Source organism: Stegostoma tigrinum, chromosome 8 (genome assembly GCF_030684315.1).
Source record: "Stegostoma tigrinum isolate sSteTig4 chromosome 8, sSteTig4.hap1, whole genome shotgun sequence".
Classification (NCBI taxonomy): domain Eukaryota; kingdom Metazoa; phylum Chordata; class Chondrichthyes; order Orectolobiformes; family Stegostomatidae; genus Stegostoma; species Stegostoma tigrinum.
Window position 1 is genome coordinate 49,172,434 of NC_081361.1, and position 27,146 is coordinate 49,199,579.

Below are 27,146 nucleotides of genomic sequence, written 5' to 3' on the forward strand. Positions count from 1 at the left end.
TTTCAAATACACCTGTTGGACTGTAACCTGGTGTCATCTGACTTCTGATCTACAAGGGCAGGAGATATATAGGAACTACCCTCCACTTCAAGGGCTGCAAGGCCTACTCCTGCTCTTATTTCTTATGTTCTGATAATACCACTGTAGCATTTGTTCAAGCTACGACTTGTGGATAAGACTCTTTTTAAGTGTGACCCCAATACTCTTTTATCATGCAAACTCAGTGTAGGATATATTACGGATGGAGCTTTGAAGAATTTTGGTGTCATTTGTCTCAGTCGTGATGGAACCTTGGCAAGATTTCCTTTCATTGGCATGTCATTTTGGGCCTACGGGCCTGATATTCACACTAATGCAGTAGGAATGAAGTTGGGGTCAATGAAATTTGCCGTCATATTGTGTTATGCAGAATCTGTTATATCTTTGAAATTGAACCATTTGATGAATCAGACTAGAGACGGTTTCACTTTAATCTTATTTCCACGCAGGGTTGGGGGTGTGGTGTTTGCCTTATGCCAATAATGTGGAACTGTAGTCCAACAGGTCACTGCTTTCATTAGAGGTGTGGAACAGACATGAAGTGAAGGAACAGTTAACAAAATACTAATCAACTACTTGGTTAAAGCCTGATTACAGGGTAGCGGTGCTGAATAATAACTAGAGGCATCAACTCACAGAGCATGATGTCTAAATACTTTATTGTGAGTGACTGGGGATGGTGCAAGAAAGAAATATACTTTCATCAGCCTAGAGAGGACTAAAGTTCTGTCATAGCCTGGGGCACTCTGCTTCTGCTATAACACTGTCACATGGCTTTCTGACAGGTTTTATGAATTCTGTAATGATATCAACTTGTTGCTGGATATGGATGCCTTTCAAAACAAAAAGGCCAGGCAGTCAGATAAGTGGGAAACAGTGCTTCAGCGTATTAAATATTCCTGGTATGTATGTACAACATTGAATAGATTTTTTAAAATGTTGTAACAGTCGTACAGGCCAAATATTTTGTATTTGAATCTAAAAAAGAAAGACTTGGATTGGCAACACACTTAATCACTTTTTATAATAATGTTTCAAAAATGTCGGCTACACGAATTAATACAATTTAGTAGAAGTGCAGTAAGAATAATCACTGCTGTTGTGTTGCATCATATGAATTAGGAGCAAAAGTCGGGCTCATAGCTCCTTGATCGTGCTCCATCATGCAATACACCACAACTGATCACTGACACCACATTTCCACTACCAATGATAGCCTTGCATCCTCTTAATTCCCAAGAGGCTACCTACCTTATCTCTGCCTTAAAAATATTCAAACCTCTTCATCCACTACCTTATGAGAATTAGAGTTCCAAAGACACTCAACCCACAATGAGAAAGAAAATTCTCATAATTTCTGTCTTAAATGAGCAACCCTTTATTTTTAAACAGTGACCCTTAGTTCTAGATGCTCCCATAAGAGAAAACATCCTCTCCATATTTACCCTGTCAAGATCCGTCAAGATCTTATATGTTTCAATCAAGTTGGCTCTTACTCTTCTGAACTCCAATGGATATAAGTCTACATTGTCATAAAACAACCTGCCTGGTGTTCGACATTACAAACCACCAGAAGACTCAGAAATAGGTTATAATGATCTATTTATGTGTATATTAGGAGAATTGACCTTGAACTTTCTATTATTGAATTCTGACAAAAAAAAAGAGCTCTTTACTCTTATACAACTTTAAGTCTTGTGTTCAGTTTGTAATCAGAACAATTCACAATTATACATTAACTAGATGTCACTTATTTCCCATGGTACATACAACAGGCTTTCTTTTTGCCCACCTTTCTTGCTAATTATAAAGTTTAGACTGCATCCATTTTTTCTATCACACTTCCTGGCCTGGCTCTTTACCATTATGTCCACGGTGCATATGCTGGTCTACTGTTCTATTTACATTAATGTATTGAAACACTTATAGCTGAAGCTGCATTCAACTCTTTCATTATTTAACCTTGTCATGCCCTTTCCAGTTATTAATCTGGCAAACCTTCTCTGAACTGTTTCCAATGCATTTTATTTCTTCCCTTAGTAGGGAGATCAAAAATTTACATCGTATTGCAAATGTGGTAGCATGGATGCTGTGTATAACTGAAGCATTTTTGTAATTAATTACCCTCAAATGAACTATGACATTCTATTAACTATCCAAATTATTTTGTGTACCTGCATACTAAACATTTGTCATTCATGCATGTGGACATCCACATCTCTCTGTAGCTTGGGGCTCTACAGTCTGAAGTGAATTGGTGAGTAAGGGTTTCCTCAAAGTCAAGACCAACAAATCACATTTTCAGCCAAGTACTGGATGTCAAAATGAGATCTTCAGGAGAAAGAGGGCTACTAACAAAAGACTTAACAATAATCAATATCATCCTCATTACTACTTAATCTCACCTCATTAATATCTATTCTCTGATTCTGCCACTCAGCAGATAGAACTTACAGCCTCAGAAGACTGAAATGAAGGTCACGGTAGGCACCTGGCAATTTGTTCACCATTTCCTCATCCAGGACACCCTCCATCTTGGGCACACTCAGGGTACCCTTGTTCGGTGGCAGGTGTACACACACCAAGTCTATTGGCATCTGACATATGTCAGTCTCTCTGCACCATCAGGGCTGATCCACTCCTAGCAGGCTTCTGCACTTCAATGTTGCACTATGCAGTGCACTAACACCTCTCATTTACAATGCTGCTACGAAGCCACTTGATGAGCAGGAACAGACATCTGACTATAGGCTGGGCCAGGCTGCAATTCAGAGCTCCTCACCTGTTCTCTTAGTGATCACTCACTTTGCGCCTACTTAGATGCTCACAGCATCTCTGCCTTGCGTTTCAATTTAGTGCTTTAACCCTAAACACATTTTAAATGCCCACAGAAGTGATGTCTTGCCTTGCAGTACAGCATGGATACAAAGCTACACAGCCTGCCATACTTGTCAGCAGTTATTAGACAAGGTGGTGACAATGTTGCTGTGCGGCTCAGAGCTATGTCAATCTCAGATGCGCACCATGTGCCAGCCATACATGGCGAACACACTTCAGGTGCTGCAGCAAACTCACATGTTAGAGTCTCAGGAGAGGAATCTGCAGTCAGCTCAAGGGATACTGTTGTCAGTGAGAGGATATGAGCACTGTAACTCAAGAGCATTGTCTGCTATCATTCCAAGGGCTTGGACACGGTCTGTTAGCTGTTTGGGAATGTCAGGGTCTGTAGGGCGTGCACCCCACCATCCATCCCAGCTACTTCTGCTTGTGGGCTATTTTCTCCTATAATGAGACAAAGTGGGGATGGTGGGGAGTTGAGTGGGCTGAAAGTGGCTATTGGTTTTAGTGCAGGTGGGGATAAGCTAGTAAGGAATCCTGAGTGAGTGAGTTTGAGGCACTGAAGCCAGGCAGGACTAATGGTGTGGCAGGTTGGCTGGATGACAGTGAGGAAGAGAAGATGTTGCAGACAGGAGTGAGAGTGATAGGCCATGAGCCTTGGTGGGAAGTGAGGAAGTGGGTGTGATTAGCAGAGGGAAGAAGCTGATACTTACCCTGGCAAACAGGGAAGGTCGTTGATCTTCATCCTGCAGGGCTGGGCATTCCTCCAGGTTACTGAAACTGCACTGACCTGGGTAGAAACCTCAGCCCAGGCTGACAGCGACTAGTGCTCTGGCTTCCTCTGTTGGTCCTGGGAATAGACATCCTTTCTTTGTACTACCCTGTCCAGCATGTCCCCATGCAGAAAGCAGGCCACCATCTCCCTCTCCTCCGCCATGCGTAAGGCACATGTCCACAACTGTGCAGGGGATCTCTGAAGGGTCGGCATTTGAGCAGCTGCATACCATACGTGATATATTTTGCCAAAGCCCATGGATGTTGGTGTATTCCAGCAGTGGTGAGTTCTTCCACCTGCAGTGAGTGGGGGACCAACATTGAACAAGAGAGGAATCATAGGGACATGGTAGGTAGTGTTTGGGACATTACTGCAAGAAAACTCTGCAGGCTTCTGAGAGAAACCCTTCATGAAACTCACTTTGCAGTTCAATTCTGTTATGAGGAAAGGAACAAGGAGGTTTGGGGTGGGGGACCTGGGCACCAGGACTGAGCCTGTGACTCACTGTGCCAAGTGTGAAATGCATTATTCTTCTTTATCAAACATGTATGACTTGTAAATGAGTACCGAAAATGGAAAATGACTGCGACCACACCTAGAGTAGATGGAGTAAGTGCTTATTTTTCTTTCTAAGCACATGTGATCTACTTGTGAGCACTGTGAGGCTCTTCAAGGGGAAATTACATTAATTAGGCACTTTCACATTATAGGTTGAAGACAATCTGTAATGATAGCATCATGTGTGTGAAGTGCATGCAGTGTCCAAATGTGCAGGACAAAAATCCTGGTCACAAACAAACCAAGTCATTGGCCATTACAGATTATAGATTATTTCTGCTTCACAGAGAAACTATCCAAGATGACCTTAAAAGTCTCTACCTACAAGTCGCAATTTACAAATGTAATCCAAGAGCTCAAAGGCTGCAAAGAGCACAGCGATGATTTCCTCTCACTTTGAACTGTAAGTACTTGCCAACATGCTCTTATTCGCAGTGTGGCCTGTCTTGGGTGATCTGGTGGGTGGAAGCACAAGGTATCAGTCATCATATAGCATTTATAATCTCCTCCTGTATCTCTGTGCATGGATTGTGCGACATTCACTCTTTTGTTTCTATCTGTACTATATGCACACACCCCCCTTTGTTTCTGTTGTCTGGGTGTTTGCTCAAGATCAAGTGATTTCTTCTGGTAATCTTCAAAACACCAAAATTATCATCTTTGTCCCCTTTTGGAGACATCTACTCCTTTCCACTTCCCACCCCTTCCACAACCCCACAACCCAAATAAAAATGTTATGACCAAGTGAGAAGGGATATTTGGTTTTTCTCCTGTTAACCCCCTCCCACCGGTGTAACCGAATATTTGCGTTTCATTTCTAGCAAGCAGCTATGACACTTGCATTTAACCTTAGTTAACTAGATCAAAATGAAGAAGCCAATTCTGCTGTTTTCTTGACAGAATGAAGACATTTATTACCGGCTACCTTGAAAAAAAACAGAAAGGTCACATAAATATTCACACAAACACTGCAATGAGCTTAAAAAGGAGGGAAGAGCTTTCATCATCCAGGAAGGTAAAGACAGTTACAGAATAAAGTTTTCAGATTCATTGCATTGCAATTGTGAAACTTTTGCTCCACCTGTTTAGCTGTTTTCCTGTTTCCTGAAGAATGGCAAAGCTTATAGCTAGCCTTGATGTCTCACTGAACAGTGGTTTTCCCAAGTTGCTTTTTCACAGGTGTTAGTTTCTGAGACAGAAAGCAAAAGAGAAGCTTTTAGTTTCCTTGCTGTTATCGGTCCATATTATCCTCTTCATTCTCATTTCTCAATATGTGAATTTATCAAATATGTTTGAGTGAAACAAAAGATACAAACTACTTGATGGCTTGCTGAGTTTCATCATCTCTTCTTTTTTTTAAAATCCAGAAGTGTCCTTACATACAATTGAATATTTATTTTCCCATCACCAAATGATCCATGGTATTTTTTCATCTATTAACCACCATCTCAGTGTTTCTCGGTTAAAATGGTATATCCAATGTAGCAGCCTTGTATGTGTTATATTTGTTACCTGAGCATGTAATGCATTTGCAACATTCATTTTAGGCCAATAATGTCCTTTTATAAAACCATTTTCTGTACATGAAAGTCTCAGGTATTAAAGTTAAATAATGACAGTTAAATATTGTTAGTCCATTTCACTATGATTGTAGCAACAGTCACAGAAATTAATTATATTCCGTAGAAGGTCTAGAAATTTTGCAAAACTGTTTAAGAAGTGAGTTTACAGTAGGCTCATGTATATTCAGGGGGTCCCTGACTGACAAATACAATCCCCAAAGTTATTGTCATTTTAAAGACATGACTTAAGAACATTTCCTGTACTTACAAACAGTTGCTTTCCAGTTTTCCTGCATTGTGATCAGATTCGTATACAATTTGTCTTGCATACAGCCTCCAGAACAGAATCTCTTCACAACCTGGGAACTACCTGTACCAGTTTGAATGTGTTACCCTGACACCCACCCCCATGAGTTGAAAGCTGGAGTAGCACTCAGTTGCTCCAATGGACACACCCATGATTCAGAAAGCACCAAAGAAAATTGAGTAAAAAAATGTTTTTAAACGATCTTGGGGATGCAAACTATCAGTAACGAGGGAGAGCAGAAGACCATAAGATATGGGAACAAAATTAGGCCAGTCAGCTCATCACGTCTGCTCCACCATTCAGTTATGGTGATGGCCTACTGTTTGGAGTTTTAAACCCAGAGACTCAGGTAATGTCTCTAGTTCCAATCTAGCCAGGATGGACTGTGGAATCAGAATTTAACAAAAATCTGGAATTAGGAGTCTAATTGAGTCTGTTGTTGATCATCACAAAAAATCCCATCTGATTCATCAAGGTCCTTTAGGGAAGGAATCTGCCATCCTAGTTTGGCCGACATGACCTTCAGCAATGTGGTCGACTCTTAACTGCCTGCTACGCAACTAGGGATGGGCAATAAATGCTGGCCCAGTCAATGAAGCTCACATGTTGTGAATCAATACAATTATTACCATCCTGTTTCTCAATATTGGGATTATCATCACTCTAGAATCCCCACCTGCATTGAGAGTATATTAGAGGGTACAAGATGGGCAGGATGTACAATTAACAAGAGCTGTTGCCCACTTTGGGTGCCACCATTCAAGCAGTACAGGCCAAAAAGATTAAGACTTCTTGCCAAACTAGGTGGAAGGTCAATGCCGGACACTTCACTCTCCCCTAGAAAAAGAATTTTGTAGCCCTTTTGATCTTTCTTTGCAAAGGAGCTGATAAAAAGTTACTCACTTTGTCTTGGTTTGCAGCTTCCAGTCCTTCTTGATAGGCCAGTTTGCCTCATCTTACTGCATGTACTGGGCTTGAAAGTTACACGGAACACAGCTTCCAAGCACATCAAGTTCTCACCTTTGGCTTCTTTCTGAATGCATCAGTGGCTTTATTTAAGGCAGTTTAGGTTCCAAAGCAAAGGCATTGGAATCTCAATGACAGTCCAGGGACTGGGTTTGAGTGGTGTTTGTTGTTCCATTTGTAAGATTTTCACAGGAATTATGGCAGCAGTCCACTACAGCAGCTATCAATCTCAGGGCCTAATAAAACACAATTAATGACCGCAATATAAAAAACTTGGAAGCCCTAGACAGACTGAAAGACCTTAAAACAAATAAATCTTAAGTACGAATAGAAATAGAGGCTGAGATTGTGAGGCATTGACAGTTTTACAAGGGATTCAGTGAACAATAGGGACCTTCCAGTAGTCTGGTTAAAGGCCAACATTACAACATTTTTAGAAATAATGCCAAACAGATCCAGGCAACTATAGACCTTTAATTATTTCTCCATACCAAGTGAAATTGTGGTGTTTGATACTGGAACTAAAGTATTGAATTATTAGCTCTATGATAGTAATCTTGTTAGTAGCATCTAATATGGATATCAGGATGGGACAGATCCTTCCTGATCAATCTTCTTGAGTTTTATGAGGAAATGGCATCCCAAGTGGACAGTGGAAAGTTCTATAATGTAATTTACTTGGATTTTTAAAAAGTATTTGTTAAAATTTCACACTGGAAATAATTAGTTATGTTAGAAATGGTGGAGATTCAAGATACAACTTGGAATTTAGTAAGGAATAGCTGAAGACCAAGAAGCAACAGCCAGTAGCCTCTGACAGGAATTATACCCAAAGTGGTGGTAAAAAGAACAGGAGTACCCCAGAACGTGATGCAGGAAGATCTATCATTTCTTTCTTCCTTTGGCACTTTTGATTTGGAAGCATTGATTATTGGCTTTCTGATTTTGGAAAATGAAGTAATTTATGGGCATCATTTTCCAGGATCAGTGTTTACAGAAATGACCACAACTGGAGAATGGAATGGAATCCTTGCAGAAGGCAGCATATGCCTAGAGTTTGCCAATGCATTCGCTCCATTTTACATACATGCTTTCACTGCTTCCTGTCCCTCCCAGAGCCATTATAGCATCCCCTTTGACCTCAGCATCGTCTGCATTCAATGACTTATCCTGCACCATATCTACCAGCTCAAATGTGATGCAACCATGGAACACAACTTCCCTGCCCACCCCTTTCAGCATTCCATAGAGACTGTTCCCTTTGTAACATCCTAGTCTACTCCAAGTCAATCCCCCAACACCCACTTCCTTTCCTATACCTCTTCCTTTCCAATGACACCTAATCTTTCACCTTCTCCTTTTACTGCTGAAGATACCAATACTTTGAACTGAAGCAGTGATTTATTTGTAGTTCTTTCAGTTTGCATTTGCTACTCACAATGTGGTCTCATTAAGCCCAAGGAGACCAAACACATATAGGGGGACTGTTTTGTGGAACACCACTGTGCCATCTGCAAGTCAATCCCCAAGTTCCCATGTTGCCCATAGGTTACGAGTTTTCCACGAAGCTCAACTCCAGCTTGAGGAATAGTCCCTAATCTCTCACCCTGATACTCTCTAGCTTTCCAGACTCAGCATTGATTTCCACAGCTCTAGACTATAATTTCTGTCTCTATTGTTTGTATAATTTAGATTCCTTATTTTTGTTGTTTGCTGTGCCAGCCTTTGTCTTGTTTCCATCCTTAGTCTTGTTTCCATTCTTATCCCTTCATTGCATTTAGTTGTTTAACATAGAATTCCTGTCTCATTTGGACAAAAACTTTGTTTCTTCACTATATTCAATAATATTTGGCAGTTATATAATTAAATCTTTAGTTATTTTATTTCATCTGGCCTCCATCCTATCACAGATCTTCTCCTTTCCCTTCCTGCCTTCTGACCTTTCCACTGGCATAAAAACTCATTTTTCTTCAGCTCTGATAAAAGTTATCAACCTGAAATATCAAGTATGTTTCTATTGAGTTTCTCCAGCATTTCTTAAAATCATTTTCTGCAATAATTTTCTTGCTGCACTGATTTTAATTGCACTGAGACGTTTGCTATGGATGCTATCACTTTTCCATCCTTTAAAGTGTTCCTTAATACTTCCCTTTTTGACTAAGCCAGGCATAGATGTCACTGGTTAGACAGACATTGCAAGGCCACAGCTACCAGCTCTTGGGAAAGTGATGTCAGGCTGTTTTTGAATCTCTGCCGTTGTGGTGAAGTTGTTCTCACAATGTTGTTAGGTATGAGATAACAATAAAGGCGAGGAATATATGTTCAACACAGGATAGTATGTAATTTATAGGGGCATTTGAAAGTGAGCAGATTTTTAGTAGCTGTTGCACTTAGCTGGCTGTGTGGTGAATATTGGTGGCACTATAGCTCAGTGGTTAGCACTGCTGCCTCACAGCGCCGGGGACCCAGGTTTGATTCCACCCTCGGGTGATCGTCTGGATGGAGTTTGCACATTTCCCCTGTGTCTGCGTGGGCTTCCTCTGGTTTCCTCCCACAGTCCAAAGACGTGCAGAGTGTAGAACATAGCACAGTACAGGTCCTTCGGCCCACAACGTTGTGCTGAACTTTTACCCTAATCCTGAAGTCTATCTAACCTCCATCCCTACTTTATACTATCATCTGCTTACATGCCCCTAATGAGACCAACTCCACTACCCTCTCTGGCAATGCATTCCACGCCCTGAACACTCTCTGAGTAAAGAACGTAACTCTGATGTCTCCCCTATATCTACCTCCACTCACTTTAACCTATGCCTCCGAGTAATAGCTATCTCCACCCTCGTAAAAGGCCTCTGGCTGTCCACTCTATCTGTAGCTCTGATCATTTTGTACACCTCCTTCAAGTCACCTCTCATCCTTTGTCGTTCTAAAGAGAAAAGTCCGAGCGCTCTCAGCCTTTCCTCATAAGACCTTCCCTCCATTCCAGACAACATCCTGGTAAATCTCCTCTGCACTTTTTCCAAAGCTTCCACATCTTTCCTGTAATGAGGCAACCAGAACTGGTCACAATACTCCAGATGTGGCCGAACCACGCTTTTGTATAGCTACATCATAACTTCACAGCTCTTGAACTAAATCCCTCCATTAGTAAAAGCTAGCACAGCATACACCTTCTTAAAAACTCTATCTACCTGGGTGGCAGTTCTCTTGGAACTGTGGACAGGAACCCCAAGATCCCTCTGCTCCTCCACACTGCCAAGAATCCTTGTTAACCCTGTATTCTGCTTTCAAGTTTGTCTTTCCAAAATTAATCCCCTCACACTTTTCATGGTTAAAATCCATCTTCCACTTCTCAGCCCAGCTCTGCATCCTATCAATGTCCCTTTGTAACCTAGAACAGCCCTTTGCACTATCCACAATGTGACCCACCCTCATATCGTCTGTGAACTTACTAATCCACCCTTCCACTCCTTCATTCAAATCATTTACAAAAATCACAAATAGAAGAGGACCCAGAACAGATCCTTGTGGTCCACGACTCATACCTGAGCACCATATTGAATATTTTCTGTCCACTACCACCCTTTGCCTTCGAAGGGTCAGCCAATTCTGAATCCAATCTGCTACATTTCCCCCTATCCCATGCCTCCTTACCTTCTGTATGAGCCTACCATGGGGAAGCTTATCAAATGCCTTACATAAATCCATGTACACCACATCCACTGCTCTCCCTACATCCACGTGTTTGGTCACCTCTTCAAAGAATTCAATAAGGTTTGTGAGGCATGATCTACCCTTCACAAATCCATGCTGACTATCACGAATCAAACTGTGCCTTTCTAAGTGATCATAAATCCTATCTCTCAGAGCCCTTTCCAATAATTTGCCCACCGCTGACGGAAGACTAATTGGCCTGTAATTTCTGGGGTTATCCCTATTCCCTTTATTGAACAAGGGAATGACATTTGCCTCTCTCCAATCTACCGGCACCATACCACTGGACAGTGAGTACAAAAAGATCATCACCAAAGGCCCAGTGATCTCTTCCCTCACGTCCCATAGAATCCTCGGATAAATCCCATCAGGCTCAGTGGACTTATTTATCTTCAAGTTTCTCAAAATTCCTCGAACATCTTCCTTACTAACATCAACCTCCTCTAGCCTATCAGCCTGTTTCACACTGTCCTCCTCTGCAACTAGGTCCCTCTCAGTTGTGAATATGGAAGAAAAATACTCATTAAGGACCTCTCCTATCTCTTTAGGCGGCGTGCACAAATTCCCTTTACACTCCTTGATTGGCCCTACCCTTTCTCTGGTCATTTTCTTATTCCTCACGTACTTGTAAAAAGCCTTGGAGGTTTCTTTGATCCTATCTGCCAAGGTTTTCTCATGCCACCTTATAGCTCTCCTAAGCCCTTTCTTCAGCTCCTTCCTGGATAACTTGTATCCCTCTAGAGCCTTTTCTGTTCCTTGTTTCCCGAACCTTACATAAGCATCCTTCTTCCTCTTAACCAGTCGTTCGACTTCTCTTGAGAACCGAGGCTCTCTCACTCGACTGCATCTTCCCTGTCTGCTAGGGACAAACATATCAAATACACACAATATGCATTCCCTAATCTCCACGTTTCAATAGTGCTCTTCCCTAACAGCATCCGTTCCCATTTTATGTTACCCAGTTCTTGCCTAACAGAATTGCAATTACCTTTCCCCCAATTATTAAACTTACCCTGCTGTATGTATCTATCCTTTTCCATGACTATTGTAAAAGTAACAGAGTTATGATCACTACTGCCAAAATGCTCTCCTACCAACAAGTCTAACACTTGGCCCGGTTCATTGCCAAGCACCAAATCCAAAGTGGCCTCTCCTCATGTTAGCCTATCTACATACTGAGTCAGGAATCCTTCCTGAACGCACTGGAAAAAAATCCGCTCCATCTAAACTATTACAACTAAAATGTTTCCAATCAAAATTTGGAAAGTTGAAGTCATCCATGACTACTACCCTGTGAGCTCTGCACCTTTCCAGTATCTGCCTCCCAATCCACTCCTCCACTTCTCTGCAAATATTTGGGGGTCTGTTAAAAAACACTCAATAAAGTGAGTGCACCTTTCTTGTTCCTGACCTCAACCCAAATTGGGTGGATTGACCATGCTAAGTTGCTCATAGTGTCCAGGGATGTTTAGGCTAGGTGGGTTAGACATGGAAAATGCAGGGGTAGGGGAATGGGTTTGGGTGAGATGCTTTTTGGAGGGATGGTGTGGACTCGTTGGACTGAATGGCCTGTTTCCACACTGTAGGGATTCTATGAGAAGTTGTTGTAACCATTTTATCGGTAATACAACCTGCAGCCAAAGTATGCTGATATTGGAAAGAATAGATATTTGGCTAGTGGATGACACATAGATCCAGGTCTGTTTTGTCTTCAGTAGTAGCTCTGGAGCATAGTTTGTGGGATAGTTTTAAAAATATTCCATTTATGTTGATCTTTGATACACAGTCGCATTGCTTAACTGATTCAGAGTTGTCTACCACCTTTGTACATCTAGTTTTTGCAAAATCTAGCTCCAGTTTTAAATTTTCACTGTGTGTTGATCTGAACAAGATGCATCTAAGAGTATTTTGGGCAGTGCTGCTTAGATCTGTTTAAAACCACGACCAAACAATCAACTAAACCAAGCACCAATTTTTCCTAGTTCCTCACCAAATTGAATGCTTTCGGAATTAAAATCTTTTCATTGTGAACGTAACCTAATTCAAATGCTTTTCGATGTACAATGGATACAGTTGAATCACAGGTAAAATGATCATATTTTAATTTAACATCACAAATTAAAGTTTAGTTTGAGAGGTTTGTTCAAACCAAAATTATTTGTGCCCAATAAAACTGGCAACAGGTGACTAGTAAACCCAAATAGCTACAGCTGTAGTAAGAAACTAAAACAGAGGTTCATTTACTGATTCAAACTGATTAAGCTAAGTTATTGTTGAATTAGTGTTCCTGTGATTACAGTTTATTTTTCTGCTATTGCTGTTAGTGTAGCTGTACCTCCTTCTTGCTTTCCTTGGGGATATCCAGTGACAAGTCTTTCCTGCAGGGCATAATTTTGAAGAATGCAGCAAGCTACAATTATTCATAAGAGTCTGCTGGGGGGATACAGGTTCCCTCCAGAATGATCCAGGCAGTAGAACCAACACTTCAACGTATCATTAGTTTGCTGTACGGTGATCTTATTTTCTACTCTTCTGCAAGTACTTTGGGAGAAGGAGAAGGGTCGTTAGAAGCCAACTTAACACGTTGTTGTCCAATGGAACAAAAGTGGAATTACGGGTATCTCTTGAATCTTGAGGCGAGTCATAAGACCATAAGACCATAAGACATAGGAGTGGAAGTAAGGCCATTTGGCCCATCAAGTCCACTCTGCCATTTAAATCATGGCTAATGGGCATTTCAACACCACTTCCCTGCACACTCCCCATGCCCTTGATTCTTTTTGAGATCAAGAATTTGTCGATCTCTGCCTTGAAGGCATTCAACGTCCCGGCCTCCACTGCACTCTGCGGCAATGAATTCCACAAGCCCACCACTCTCTGGCTGAAGAAATGTTGCCTGATTTCAGTTTTAAATTTACCCCCTCTAATTTTAAGGCTGTGCCCACGGGTCCTAGTCTCCCCGCCTAACGGAAACAACTTCCTAGCGTCCACCCCTTCTAAACCATACATTATCTTGTATCCCCCCACCAGACTCTCATGAATAATTGTAGCTTGCTGTATTCTTCAAAATTATGCCCTGCAGGAAAGACTTGTCACTGAGTCAGCTCACACTGGGGCTCACTGAAAGTCCACTGCACAGGTTTGAAATAAAGTTATAATTATTTTATAATGGTTACATTAGTGTCAGGTGTTTAGCATCAGAATAATAAGCTTAAAATTTTGATGTAAATCCCTGGCTGAAGCCATTAATATCGAGAAATGTGTTCAGAGGGAGAAATCTTGACATGATGTTCACATGCAAATGTCAAGAATTTCAGGGCTTATACTTGCACTGTTGTTATATTCTCCACAGACGGGGTTGCAGATGCCAACAATTCTACGTTAAGTAGCTGCCACCCATGCAGGCATCAAGGTCCCATACATAAAACGCAACTGGCTCTATTCACAATTAGGTTTGCCAGACAATGTTCAGCTGATGACTTGCCAAGAAGGACCTATTACAAGATGCTGCCATTATTGCTATACCTGGAACATTTGAAGACCCCCAGAGGACGACAGATAATTGACAGGAAAACTGGGCTAACGTCTGCAACCATGGATCAATACCAGAGTGAAAAAAGCCTGCATAGCCGTGGACAGTTAATACAATACAATGCAACATCTTGCTCAGTCAAAATTAAAGTACAACATACTGTGGAAGTACCAAAGCAGCTGGTTTCATTCAGTCATAATACTTGCAGAAAATGTTGCAGAATTATCAACGAATGCTAGATTCTCCATATTATTGACAAAAGTAAATTTTTAGCAGCAAATTTGCATTCACATAGTGAGTTTGCTGTAAGAAATAAATGAATCACAGGAGCATAAAAAAATGAACAAAAGCAGAAGTTAACTTGGTTAAAGAGGTAATTTTAATAACGTAATTTCTGGAATATGGTATATATGGTATATTTATTTTCCATATCTAGTTACTCTTTTATAAAGGGTCTTAAAGGGTGAAGAGGAGAATCTGTGGAACATGTGTTGAAGATATGGCCTTATGTAGCAATGTGAGAGAGCAAAATGCTTGAGTCAGAAAATGCAAGGGCATGGAAAGATGGTTTTACCACTGGAGAGTATTACACAGGCATGGGTAAAGCCAAGGCAGAATTTAAATGCAAAAATTAGAATTCTGTATCTGAGGCATTGGGAGACCTTAAACCAATGCATTCAAAGGAAAGCATTTAAACTCATTTTTACTTTACTCCTTCTACAGACTTATCAAGTGCCAGACCTTCAAACCCTGTTTGTTTTCTATTAGAAAAAACACCAGCTATCCAGATGTTCAAAATTGGCAGGATACACAATGACTAATCCCAATTCTCCTTGCGTTGGTGAATTCTTGTGCATAACACACATAGTTTCTGGGGCACTGTTGATTCGAAGCAACTGTGAAAGCCACATCACCCAAACAGACTGGCAGCGTATTCACTGACACACTTCTGTCTTGTGGGACTAACTGGTGCATAACTGGAGACAGAAGCATCTCTCCGGAAAGACACAGATACATCAGCATGCCAACTTGGCACAGTGCTTTACAGAGAGATTGGCACCTTTCCTTTCAAGTGTTGATATAGTGGTCAACTCCATTAGGATACCTGTGGATCCAATGGTACAGTGTCCAATGTTTGATAGCTCCCTTTGCAACACAGTCAGAATATGCCCAACATATGGATGCTATAGCGAAATCTCAGAGTGAAGTCGTGCATGACTTGCTTGCTGCCACACCTACATAGAACGCTGCTTTCATTGTCGTGGATACCAGTCTTCTCTCTGGCTGAAAGCTCTTATCCTCCCACCACTACCATTCCAAAAGTGCTCTTGAACATGCAGACAAAGTAACTCAAAGTAGGCTTGACCCTGCTCTTTAGTTAACTGAGTTATGGTTAGTCTTATAGAGTTTTAGAGTCACCTAGCATGGAAACAGATCCTTTGGTCCAACTAGTGCATGCCTACTGTGTTCCCAAACTAAACTAGTCCCACTTGCTGCGTTTTGCCCAAATCCTTCTGAACCTTTCTTATTCATGTACTTATCCAAATGTCTTTTAAACATTGTAACTGTACCTGTAACTATCAAGTCTGCTAGCAGCTCATTCCACAGACAAACCACTTCCTGCAAAAATGTTGTCCCTCATGCCCTTTCTAAAACTTTCTTCTCTCACCTTAAAAATATGCCCCTTAGTTTTGAGTTCCCCTGTCCTAGGGAAAAGACCTTTGCTATTCACCTTATTAATGCCCCTCATGATTTTATGAACCTGTATACAGTCATCCCTCAACCTCCAATGCTCTGGTGAGTAAAGTCTCAGCCTATTTTTATAACTCAAACCCTCCATTCCGGGCAACATCCTGGTAAATCTTTTCTGAACCCTCTCCAGTTTAATTACAATCCTTCCTATAGCAGGGTGACCAGAACTGTACACTGTACTCCAGAAGAGGCCTCACCAATATCCTGTACAACCTCAAGATGATGTTCCAGCCTCTATTCTGAAAGGACTGAGCAATGTAGGCAAGCATGCTAAATGCATTCTTAACCACCCCATCTACCTGTAATGCAAATTTCAAAGAATTATATCTCTGAACCCCGGGGTGTCTATGCTGTACAACACTACTGGGGGCCCTAGAAATGATTGTATAAGTCCTGCCCTTGTTTGACTTGCCAAAATGCAATACCTCACATTTATCTAAAGTAAATTCCATCTGCCACTCCTCAGCCCATTGACACAAATGCTCAAGACTTCTTTGTAATCTTAGATAGCCTTCTTGTCTGTCCATGATACTACCAATTTTGGTGTCATCCGTAAACTTATTAACCATGCCTCCTACATTCTCATCCAATCATTTGTATAAATGACAAACAAAAGTGGACCCAGTATGATCCCCTGTGGAACACCACTGGTCAGAGGCCTCCAGTCCAAAAAGCAACCCTCCACCATCGCTCTCTGTCTCCTGTCATTGAGCCAATTTTGTATCCAATTGGCATGCTCACCCTGAATCCCATATAATCTAACTTCGCTAATCAGTCTACCATGCAGACCTTGTGAAAGTCTTTACTAAAATCCAAGTAAACAATGTCTACAGCTCTGCCCTTACCAATTGATTTTGGTTACTTCCCCAAAAAGTTTGTGAGACATGATTTCCGTCACATTAGATCTTGCTGCCTATGCCTAATTAGTCATTGCCTCACCAAATGCATGTAAATCCTATCTTTCAGAATCACTTCTAACAATGTACCCACCATTGAAGTCAGGCTCACAGGTTAGTCCTTCCCAGACTTCTCCTTTCAACCTTTCTTAAATAACGACATAACATTAGCCACCCTTCAGTCGTCTAGCACCTCATCCGTGGCTAGAGATTATATAAATATTTCTGCTAGGAGCTCTACAGTTTCTTCCCTAACTTCTCAAAATGCCCTGGGATACACTTGATCAGATCCTGCAGATTTATCCACCTTTATATTTTCCAAGACCTCCAGCACTTCCTCTTCTGCAATGTGAACTGTTTTCAAAATATCAAAATTTATTTCCCCGAGTTCTCTAGCCTCTATTTCTTTCTCCACAGTAAAAACTGACATGAAATATTCATTTAGTGCCTCTTCCATCATCTGAGATTCAACACATAGATGACCCCACTGATCTTTTAGGGGTCATATTCTCTCTCTAGTGCTCCTTTGCTCTTAACATACTTGTAGAATTTCTTTGGATTATCCTTAACATTAGTTGCCAAGGGAATCTCATATTTCCTCTTAACCCTCCTGATTTCCCTCTTAAGTATGCCCCTACACTCTTTATACTGTTCAGGAGATTCCTTTGAATGCAGTTGTCTATATCTATCTTATTCTAGACTAGAACCTTAATATCTTTATTCACCCATTATTCCCTACTCTTACCAGCCTTAACCTTCATTTTAAAATGAACTCTCGTTATCACACTTTTGAAAGTTGCCCACTTGTCACTTGTCCCTTTACCTGCAAACAGTATACTCCAAACAACTTTTGAAAGTTCTTGTCTCATACCATTAAAATTTGACTTACTCCAACTAAAGAATTTTAACTTTTATGGAAGGCTTATCTATTTTCATAACTATTTTAAAACTAATAGGATTTGATCACTACCCTACTAACATTTCAGTCACTTGCCCTGCCTGAATTCCCAAGAGATGGTCAACGTTTGCTCCTTCTCTAGTAGGTATATTTACATATTGATAAAAAAAATTCTTGAACACATTGTACAAATTCCTCACCATCCAAGCCTTTAACACTATGGCAGTTGCAGTCAATGTTTGGAAAATTAAAATCCCCTACGAATGCAACCCTATTATTGCTACAGATATCCGAGATCTCTGTACGTACTTGCTCTTTAATTTCCCTTTGACAATTGGTGGGGGGAGCCTATAGTACAATCCCATCAAGGTGAACATTCTTATGTCTAATTTCTACCCATACAGTTTACCTTGAAGTTCCTTTGAAATACTGCCTCAATTTACAGTGGTAATATCTTGACTCTAATTTCCTCTTGACCTCCAGTATACGTGATTCCCCAATTGTTCAAGAATCAGTCTATCCCACTCTTGAATATACTCACTGACAACATCCATAGGTCTCTAGGGTAGAGAATTCCAAAGATTCATGAACCTCTGAGAGACAAAATTCCACCCCATCTCCATCTTGAACAGGCAATGCCCTGTTCAGAAGTTGTGCTCCTAGTTCTAAATATCCCCAAAAGGAGAAATACACTGGATGTTTCTGCCCTGTCAAGTCTCCTCAGAATCTTATAGGTTTCATTCTTCTAAACTCCAATGAGTGCAGGTACAATCTGCTCAACCTGTCCTCTAAAAAAATCCCATTCGACCCAGAAATCAACCAGATAACTATTCTTTGAACTCCTTCAAAGCAATTAGCTCAATTGATTGGATGGCTGGTTTGCAATGCAAAGTCATGCCAACAGTTTGGGTTTAATTCCTGCACTAGCTGAGGTTACCAAGAAGGTCTCTGCTTCTTAGTTTCTCCTCTTACCTGAGGCATGGTTATCTTTATGTTGACTACCCATCAGTTATCTCTCTAATGAGATGGTAGGCATATGTTAACTTTTTATGTCCCTCCTTCACTAAGGACACCGAAACTGTATGTTATACTTTAAGTGTGGATTCACCAATGTCCTCTTTGAGAGTAACAAAGCTTCCACTAAAACACATTTATACAAAATTCCACTTGCAACAAAGTGTAACATTACATTTACCTTCCCAATTATTTGCTATACTTGCACCGTCAGCTTTTGTGTTTCTTGTACAGGGGCACGCAGGTACTTCTATGCTACAGCATTCTGGTAGTATCGCATCTAATTTTTTCTAACTATTCTTCCTGTCAAAATGGATAACTTCACACCTTCCCACACAATACTTCATTTGCCAAGCTTTTGCACACTGATTTAACCTATCTATATTCTTCAGGCCCCCTCACAACTTGCTTAGCCCTCATCTATGTATCATCACCAAATTTGGCTACAGTGTACTCAGTCTGTTCCTGCAAGTCATTCATATAAATTATAAATAGTTGAGTTATTCATTTGAATTGTAAATAGTTGAGGGACAAATGATCAGCCCTGTTATACCACACTGGTTATAGCTTGTCAAGCTGAAATCTGCCCATTTGTATTTGTTCTCTGTTTCCCATTGGTTAATCAATCCTTTATCCATGCTGATACTTTAGCCTCCTTGGTATGAATGCTTGTCTTGTAAGAAAGCTTTTTTGTATCATTTTATCAAATGTCTTTTGAGAATCCAAATGTAGTGTCTCTACTGGTTTTCACTTGCCTGTAACATCCTATAATTACCTTTTCATAAACAACGATGACATTGTTTGAATGCATTATGACTTTCTGAATATCCTGCCAGCAATGTCAGTCTGACAGGCCAATCTGCTGCCGCTTGCATTGTGGTGAAGGAGTCTGAAGCTGTGCCTTCTAAAGACAGAGCTGCTCAAGGTTGTCGTCCTGCACAGCCATCTGCAGTCTGATCTACTGATCGGCAGAATCCTTCCAATAGTTAGTCATGGAGAACTAAGATGGAGCAAAGCCACTTGAAAGAATTAAAAGAAGTTAGAAGGATGATTAGTTAATATTTTTATGCAAAATGGTGTGGTTGCACTTAGAAATTTGGCTTGCAATGTTTACTTTGTCATAGCTTTTGTATTTTTCATGATGGTCACCAAGACAGGAAATGTAATGTGTAGGGTTGTTAGTGAATGGGATTTGGGGTTGTGCTAACTGAAGCTGCACTTGGATGCTTTCAGACCAAATCAGAGAGAAGCTGTGGAGAGGAAAGAAAGAGTGAATGTTTCAGACCCTTCCTCAGAACTGATACAAGTTCGATTTCCAGACCTGAAACGTCAGCTTTCCTGCTCCTCTGATGCTGCTAGGCCTGCTGTGTTCATCCAGCTTCACACCTTGTTATCAATGGCACAAGTTGGAGATGTGATATGTTCTGAGCACGTGAAACAGGGAAGGGAAATAAAGAACAGAACAGAAAGTCTCTGATACAGTGAATGGCAACACAATGTAAGGTTTTGTGATGCAAAAACCAAAGGAGGTGGTAACAGGTAAAGAAACAAAAGAACTGTTTGTTTGATAATAAAATGTGAGGCTGGATGAACACAGCAGGCCCAGCAGCATCTCAGGAGCACAGAAGCTGACGTTTCGGGCCTAGACCCTTCATCAGAGAGGGGGATGGCGTGAGGGTTCTGGAATAAATAGGGAGAGAGGGGGAGGCGGACCGAAGATGGAGAGAAAAGAAGGTAGGTGGAGAGGAGAGTATAGGTGGGGAGGTAGGGAGGGGATAGGTCAGTCCAGGGAAGACGGACAGGTCAAGGAGGTGGGATGAGGTTAGTAGGTAGGAGATGGAGGTGTGGCTTGAGGTGGGAGGAAGGGATGGGTGAGAGGAAGAACAGGTTAGGGAGGCAGAGACAGGCTGGACTGGTTTTGGGATGCAGTGGGTGGAGGGGAAGAGCTGGACTGGTTGTGTGGTGCAGTGGGGGGAGGGGGCGAACTGGACTGGTTTTGGGATGCGGTGGGGAAAGGAGAGATTTTGAAGCTGGTGAAGTCCACATTGATACCATTGGGCTGCAGGGTTCCCAAGCGGAATATGAGTTGCTGTTCCTGCAACCTTCGGGTGGCATCATTGTGGCACTGCAGGAGGCCCATGATGGACATGTCATCTAAAGAATGGGAGGGGGAGTGGAAATGGTTTGCAACTGGGAGGTGCAGTTGTTTATTGCGAACTGAGCGGAGGTGTTCTGCAAAGTGGTCCCCAGCTTGCATTGAGCTTCACTGGAACACTGTAGAAAGACAGAGACAGAGATGTTGGCCAGTGAGCAGGGTGGTGCATGGAGCAGGATGGTGCATTGAAGTGGCAAGCAATGGGTCTCTGGCTTACTGCAGTGTTCCAGTGAAGCCCAACACAAGCTGTAAGAACAACACCTCATTTTCCACTTGGGGACCCTACAGCCCTCCGGACTCAATAGTGAGTTCAATAATTTTAGGGCTTAAACTCTGCCCTGTCCCAGCTTGTTACCACACAGCCTGCCATTACATACCCCATGTCAATCACTAACAGTCCCCATTAACAACTATTCACCCTCACAGCCTGATCGTTAGCAACACTTTTGTCTGTCCAAGTGTTTTTCTCTCTCTTTGGGCTCTATCCTATCGTTTACTCCCTACCCCACCCACCTCTCTATTTTCTGCATGTAAACTGACATTTTCCCAGCCACTATCAGTTCTGAGGAAGGGTCCCTGGACCTAAAACGTTAACTCTGTTTTCTCCTTCACAGATGCTGCCAGGCATGATGAGCTTTTTCATAAACTTTGTTTTTGTATCATATGCGACAGTGCTGTCTTTTCCCTGCTTCTGAGGCTGCATTAGGCATCAGATTTGAATTGAGTAAAGATATTGGATGTTGGAGAATTGCTATATACATGCTGAACAGATTTGGCATTCTGCTGAAAATCTTTTTCCTCTCTCGTCCTCCTTCTGCCAGCAGCATGTCCTGCTCCATGGCCGTCTCCTAACCCTCATGCAGCTAAGGGGGATGGCACACTCCCGCAGTATGTCTGGAAGTGGATGGTGCAGAATTCTTGAAAGGAAGGACAAATTCCTGAGGCCTGTGTCATACTACTCCCTGTCAACTTTTCACCTTTTAAGAAACTCTGAAAACATCCAAACAGCATGGGTCAGTTCAAATCAAACAACACCTATCCTCAAACTTTATTGGTAATGCCTTTAAATAAAAATTTGTTTAGGGTCCTCCATACTGCTAAATGCATGTTCAGTTGAGCTTGTTTAATTGACGGTGTTAGCTAGTGATTTAAACTCAAGAATGGCAACATTGACATCAGATGAATGTTGTATGCTGACTAACATCATGAACTGACTATTCTTCATACTTTTGGCAATGTTCCTTGTGTATGTGTTAAGTCCATCATGAAAACTACTTCCAGCTTGTTAAACCAGAAGTGACAGATCAAACATCGTTTACAACTCAAAAACATTATTTGTATCACTGAAAAATGGGTAGTAAGTAATTAGATTCCATGGCTAACATTTCCAATTTTTGAAAAAGCAACAAGTAGACAAAGCAAATAGAATGCTGACCCACTGCAAAAGCATTTAAATCAAAGAAAATATTGCACAAGATGTATCAGCTCTGGTCAGGTTGCATCTTGAGTACTGTGTGAAGCTGGATGAACACAGCAGGCCAAGCAGCATCAGAGGAGCAGGAAAGTCTGACGTTTCAGGTCAAGACCCTTCTTCAGAAATCTTCTGAAGAAGGGTCTTGAGCTGAAACGTCAAACTTTCCTGCTCCTCTGATGCTGCTTGGCCTGCTGTGTTCATCCAGCTTCACACCATGTTCTCTCAGATTCTCCAGCATCGGCAGTTCCTACTATCTTGAGTACTCTGTTCTATTCTGCTTGTTGAATTATAAGGTGACGTTAAAACCAAGTAAAAATTGAACTCCAATTGTATTATTCGATCTTTGACTTATTGTAAAAAGATTAGAGAAAGTTGAAGCTTTCTGCCTTGAAAGAAGGCTGCTGATAGGTGACTTACAGATATATAATAAAACCAGAGTAGGGAAAGGGAACACAAATTGAAATGTAGAACTAAAGTTTAGGATTGAATTCGGGAAGTTTCTTGTAGAAAATGATGAACATGGATGTTCCAGTCAGATAATGGAAGCAACAAGCCTTCAACCATTTAAGACATAAATGTGAAAAATATGAGGGAACTGTAGAATGCTTCTAAATGGATAAGCTAAGTTGAGACAAGTAGGTTTCCCCATCTGCATCTTTCTTGTGCTTCTGTAAGGGCAAGTTTTGGCTTGTGTTTTTGTGAAATATTTGGGCTCTTTCTTGTGTTGGTAAGTTCTATGTGTTTGCAGTCAATGCTACTGTATGCCTCATTATTGTCTACCTTATAACTAAAGGCTGAACAGATAACAACTAATATTTTTGGACTGGAGGCCTGTGACCAATGGTGTGTCACGAGGACTGGTGCTGAGTCCACTGCTTTTTGTCATTTATGTAAATGATTTGAATTTGATGGGATAGTATAGGGGAATGGGCTTAGATTAGTTCACAGGTCGGTGCAACATCGAGGGCTGAAGGGCCTGTTCTGCGCTGTACTGTTCTATGTTCTATGAATACAGGAGGAACGGTTACTAAGTTTGCAGATGTCAATAAAATTGATGGTAGCAGACAGTGAAGGTTATCTTAGAGTACAATGGGATCTTGATCAGATGGGACAATGGACCGAGGACCATAAGATCATAAGGAATAGGAGCAGAAATTAGGGGATTCAGCCTATCGAGTCAGCTCCACCATTCAATCATGGCTGATGACCCCATTCTCCCACTTTCTCCCTGTAACCATTGATCCCCTCGACAATCAAGAACCAATCTATCTCCGTCTTAAATGTACTCAATGACCTGGCCTCCAAGCCCTCTGTAGCAGTGAATTCCATAGATTCCACCACTCTCTGGCTAATGATGTTTCTCCTTATCTCTGTTTTAAAAGAGCTTTCCTTTACTCTCAGGCTGTGCCCTCGGGTTCCAGTCTCTCTTACCAATAGAAGCATCTTCCCAACATTCACTCTGTCCAGGCTATTCAGTATTCTGTAAATTTCAATCAGATCCCTACTCATCCTTCTAAACTCCATTGAGTTTAGACCCAGAGTCCTCAAATTCATATTTTAAGCTTTTCATTCCTGGGACCGTTCTCATGAACCTCCTCTGGACCCACTCCAGGGCAAGTACATCTTTCCTAAGGTATGGGGCCCAAAACTGTACACAATACTCCAAATGTGGTCTGACCAGAGCCTTATAGAGCCTCAGAAGTGTCTCCCTGGTTTTATATTCAAATCCTCTCAAATAAATGCCAAAGTTGTATTTGCCTTCCTAAATACGGTCTCAACCTGCAAGTTTACCTTCAGAGAATCCTGGACTAGAACTCTTAAGTCTTTTTGTATTTCAGACTTCTGAAATTTCTCCTCATTTAGAAAATAGTCCACACCTCTATTCTTCTGACCAAAGTGCATGATGTCACACTTTCCTACGTTGTACTCCATCTGCCATTTCATTGCTCACTCTCCTAACCTGTCCAAGTCCTTCTGCAGCCTCCCTGCGTCCTCAATACTATCTGTCCCTCCACCTATTTTTGTATCATCTGCCAACTCAGCCAGAATGTCCTCAGTTCCTTCATCTAGATCATTAATGTATAAAGTGAAAAGTTGTGGTCCCAACACTTAACCTAATGGAACACCACTTGTCACCAGCTGCCATCCTGAGAAAGACCCTTTTAACCCCACTCTCTGCTTTCTGCCAGGCAGACAATCTTCCATCCATGCTAGCACCTTGCCTCTAACGCTGTGGGCCCTTATCCTTCTCAGCAGCTTCCTGTGCAGCACCTTGTCAAAGGCCTTCTTGGAGTCCAGGTGACTTAGAATAGTTCACAGGTCGGCGCAACATCGAGGGCTGAAGGGCCTGTTCTGCGCCGTATTGTTCTATAACATCCATTGGCTCTCCTCGTCTAACCTGCTCATTATTTCCTCAAAGAATCAGCAGATTTGTCAAGCACGACCTCCCCTTGATGAAGCCATGCTGACTTTGCCCTATTTTACCATGAGCTTCCAAGTATTCAGAAACCTCATCCCAGAGAATTCTCATTCCAGAGGAGTGGCAGGAGTTTAATTTAGTTAAATGTGAGGTGCCATATTGGTAAGACAAAGCAGGGCAGCACTTATACAGTTAATATTAGGGCCCTGGAAAGTGTTGCCAAGCAAAGACCTAAGGGTGCAGATGTATCATTCCTTGAAAATGGAGTTGTAGGTAGACAAGGTAGTAAAGAAAGTGCTTCGCACACTTCATTGGTCAGGTAATCAAGCAGAAGAGTTGGGATAATAAAATGTGAGGCTAGATGAACACAGCAGGCCAAGCAGCATCTCAGGAGCACAAAAGCTGACGTTTCGGGCCCAGACCCTTCATCAGAGAGGGGGATGGGGAGAGGGACCCATCTGATGAAGGGTCTAGGCCCGAAACGTCAGCTTTTGTGCTCCTGAGATGCTGCTTGGCCTGCTGTGTTCATTCAGCCTCACATTTTATTATCTTGGAATTCTCCAGCATCTGCAGTTCCCATTATCTCAGAAGAGTTGGGATGTCATGTTACGGCTGTACAGGATATTGGTGAGGCCACTTTTAGAATACTGCATTCATTTCTGGTTTCCCTGCTATCAGAAAGATATTGTTAAACTTGAGAGAGTTCAGAAAAGATTTACAAGGGTGTTGCCAGGGTTAGAGGGCTTGAGCTATAGAGACAAGCTGAATAGGCCAGGGCTATTTTCCCTGGAGAGTCAGAGGCTGAGGGTCGACTTTAGAGGTTTATAAAATCATGAAGGGCATAGGTAAGGTGAATAACCAAGGTCTTTTTCCCAGGGCAGCGAAGTTCAAAACTAGAGGAAGTAGATTTAAGGTGAGAGGGGAAAGATTTGAAAGGGAACTGAGAGCAACTTTTTCTTGCAGAGGGTGGTGCATGTCAGGAATGAGCTGCCAGAGAAGTGATGGAGGCTACTACAATGATAACATTTAAAAGGTATTTAGATAGGTGTATGAATCGGAAGGGTTTCGAGGGATATGGGGCCAGATTAATGTAAGCTATCTGGTCGGCATGGACGAATTGGACTCAAGGGTCTGTTTCTGTTTTGTACAATTGTATGACTCTATGATATACGGAACAAAAGAAATACCGCAGCTGTTGGAAACTATATTGTCTGAACTAAACTTTATTTTAAAAAACAACCGCTGGAAAAACGTAGCAGGTCAGGCAGCATCTAGGGAGAGAAACGGAGTTACAGTTTTAGTCGACTGACCTTTCTTTCATCATTGACTTGCTGAGTTTCTCAGCCTGTTGAAACAGCCATACTGAATGTTCAAGGGAACAAATCTTCACCAAGCGCAGTGCCAGCAGCAAACAATCGGAGCTCCAATTTAGAAGTTATGCGGTACCCAGCATTCAATCAGATCATACAAAATTGATAACATGGACGAACACAATTTTAAAAATGCATACTGCGTTCAGAGTTAGTTTGTAACGTCCTTTAAATATTTAAACCATTGGGTCGTACTGGGAAAGAAAAAAGAGGCGAGAACTTTTGGAAGGGAAATCTAATTCTTTCAAACAGCATTCTAAGACTGCCACAAAGATGTACACATCAGAATCTTGATATAAGAAACACTCCATTGTAAATTGAAACCACAGACTCGAAAAGAAAAGCAAACCAGCAGGTTTCCAAGTCTGCTCAGGCTGGTAAACTCCATCGGAAAGGAGGGGGGGGTGCAAGGGTGATACTTCCAAGCAAATTACATAATTTTAAAAATTTACACATACTTGCATTTCGCAACATAGTAAAGATACATTTTGTTATTTCTCCTGTCACATATTTTACGAAATCTTTTGTGAATTTCTTAAACCCTCAAAAGACGTCAAAAATCGCGTATCCCTTTTCTGAATTGTAAATAAAATGTTCCCAGAACTAAAAGAAGTGGAGTGGATTTTTTTGCGTGTCTTGGATCAGCAGATTTTTTTTATCGCTGAAAAACTTCAGTGCGGAGGACATCACTATGACGGTAGGGAGAGCGCAGTAAATTAAGCGGAGGCTGGGTGATGCCAAGCTTGGAGTTTGAAAGACTGTCGCCTTCAGGGGGATAAAAAATAAAGCTGAGGAAGGTAAAGAATTGGCTGAATATGCGGCGTTGGGAAAGAATGAATGGGACTGAATGACAATGATATCAATGTTAACATTAACA

General features: G+C 41.5%; 1 protein-coding gene and 1 long non-coding RNA gene across 3 annotated transcripts in view; one reads left to right on the forward strand and one right to left on the reverse strand.

Annotated features, from left to right (window-relative positions):
* Nucleotides 1-5,108: 5,108 nt before the first annotated feature.
* Nucleotides 5,109-26,641, reverse strand: LOC125456435 (uncharacterized). The gene is made up of 3 exons (XR_007248447.2): nt 26,210-26,641; nt 6,983-7,281; nt 5,109-5,399 (listed from the first exon to the last, which is right to left on the reverse strand). It is a non-coding gene; the product is annotated as an uncharacterized LOC125456435 (long non-coding RNA).
* A 271-nt stretch (nt 26,642-26,912) lies between these two features.
* cachd1 (cache domain containing 1) overlaps nt 26,913-27,146 on the forward strand; it is a 160,095-nt gene continuing 159,861 nt past the window's right edge. Inside the window, exon 1 of one of the 2 annotated variants that reach the window (XM_048539532.2) lies at nt 26,913-27,066. The gene's annotated coding sequence lies outside the window, so the exon portion shown is untranslated. The remainder of the gene's footprint in view (nt 27,067-27,146) is intronic. The other variant, XM_048539534.1, reaches the window with a different exon arrangement.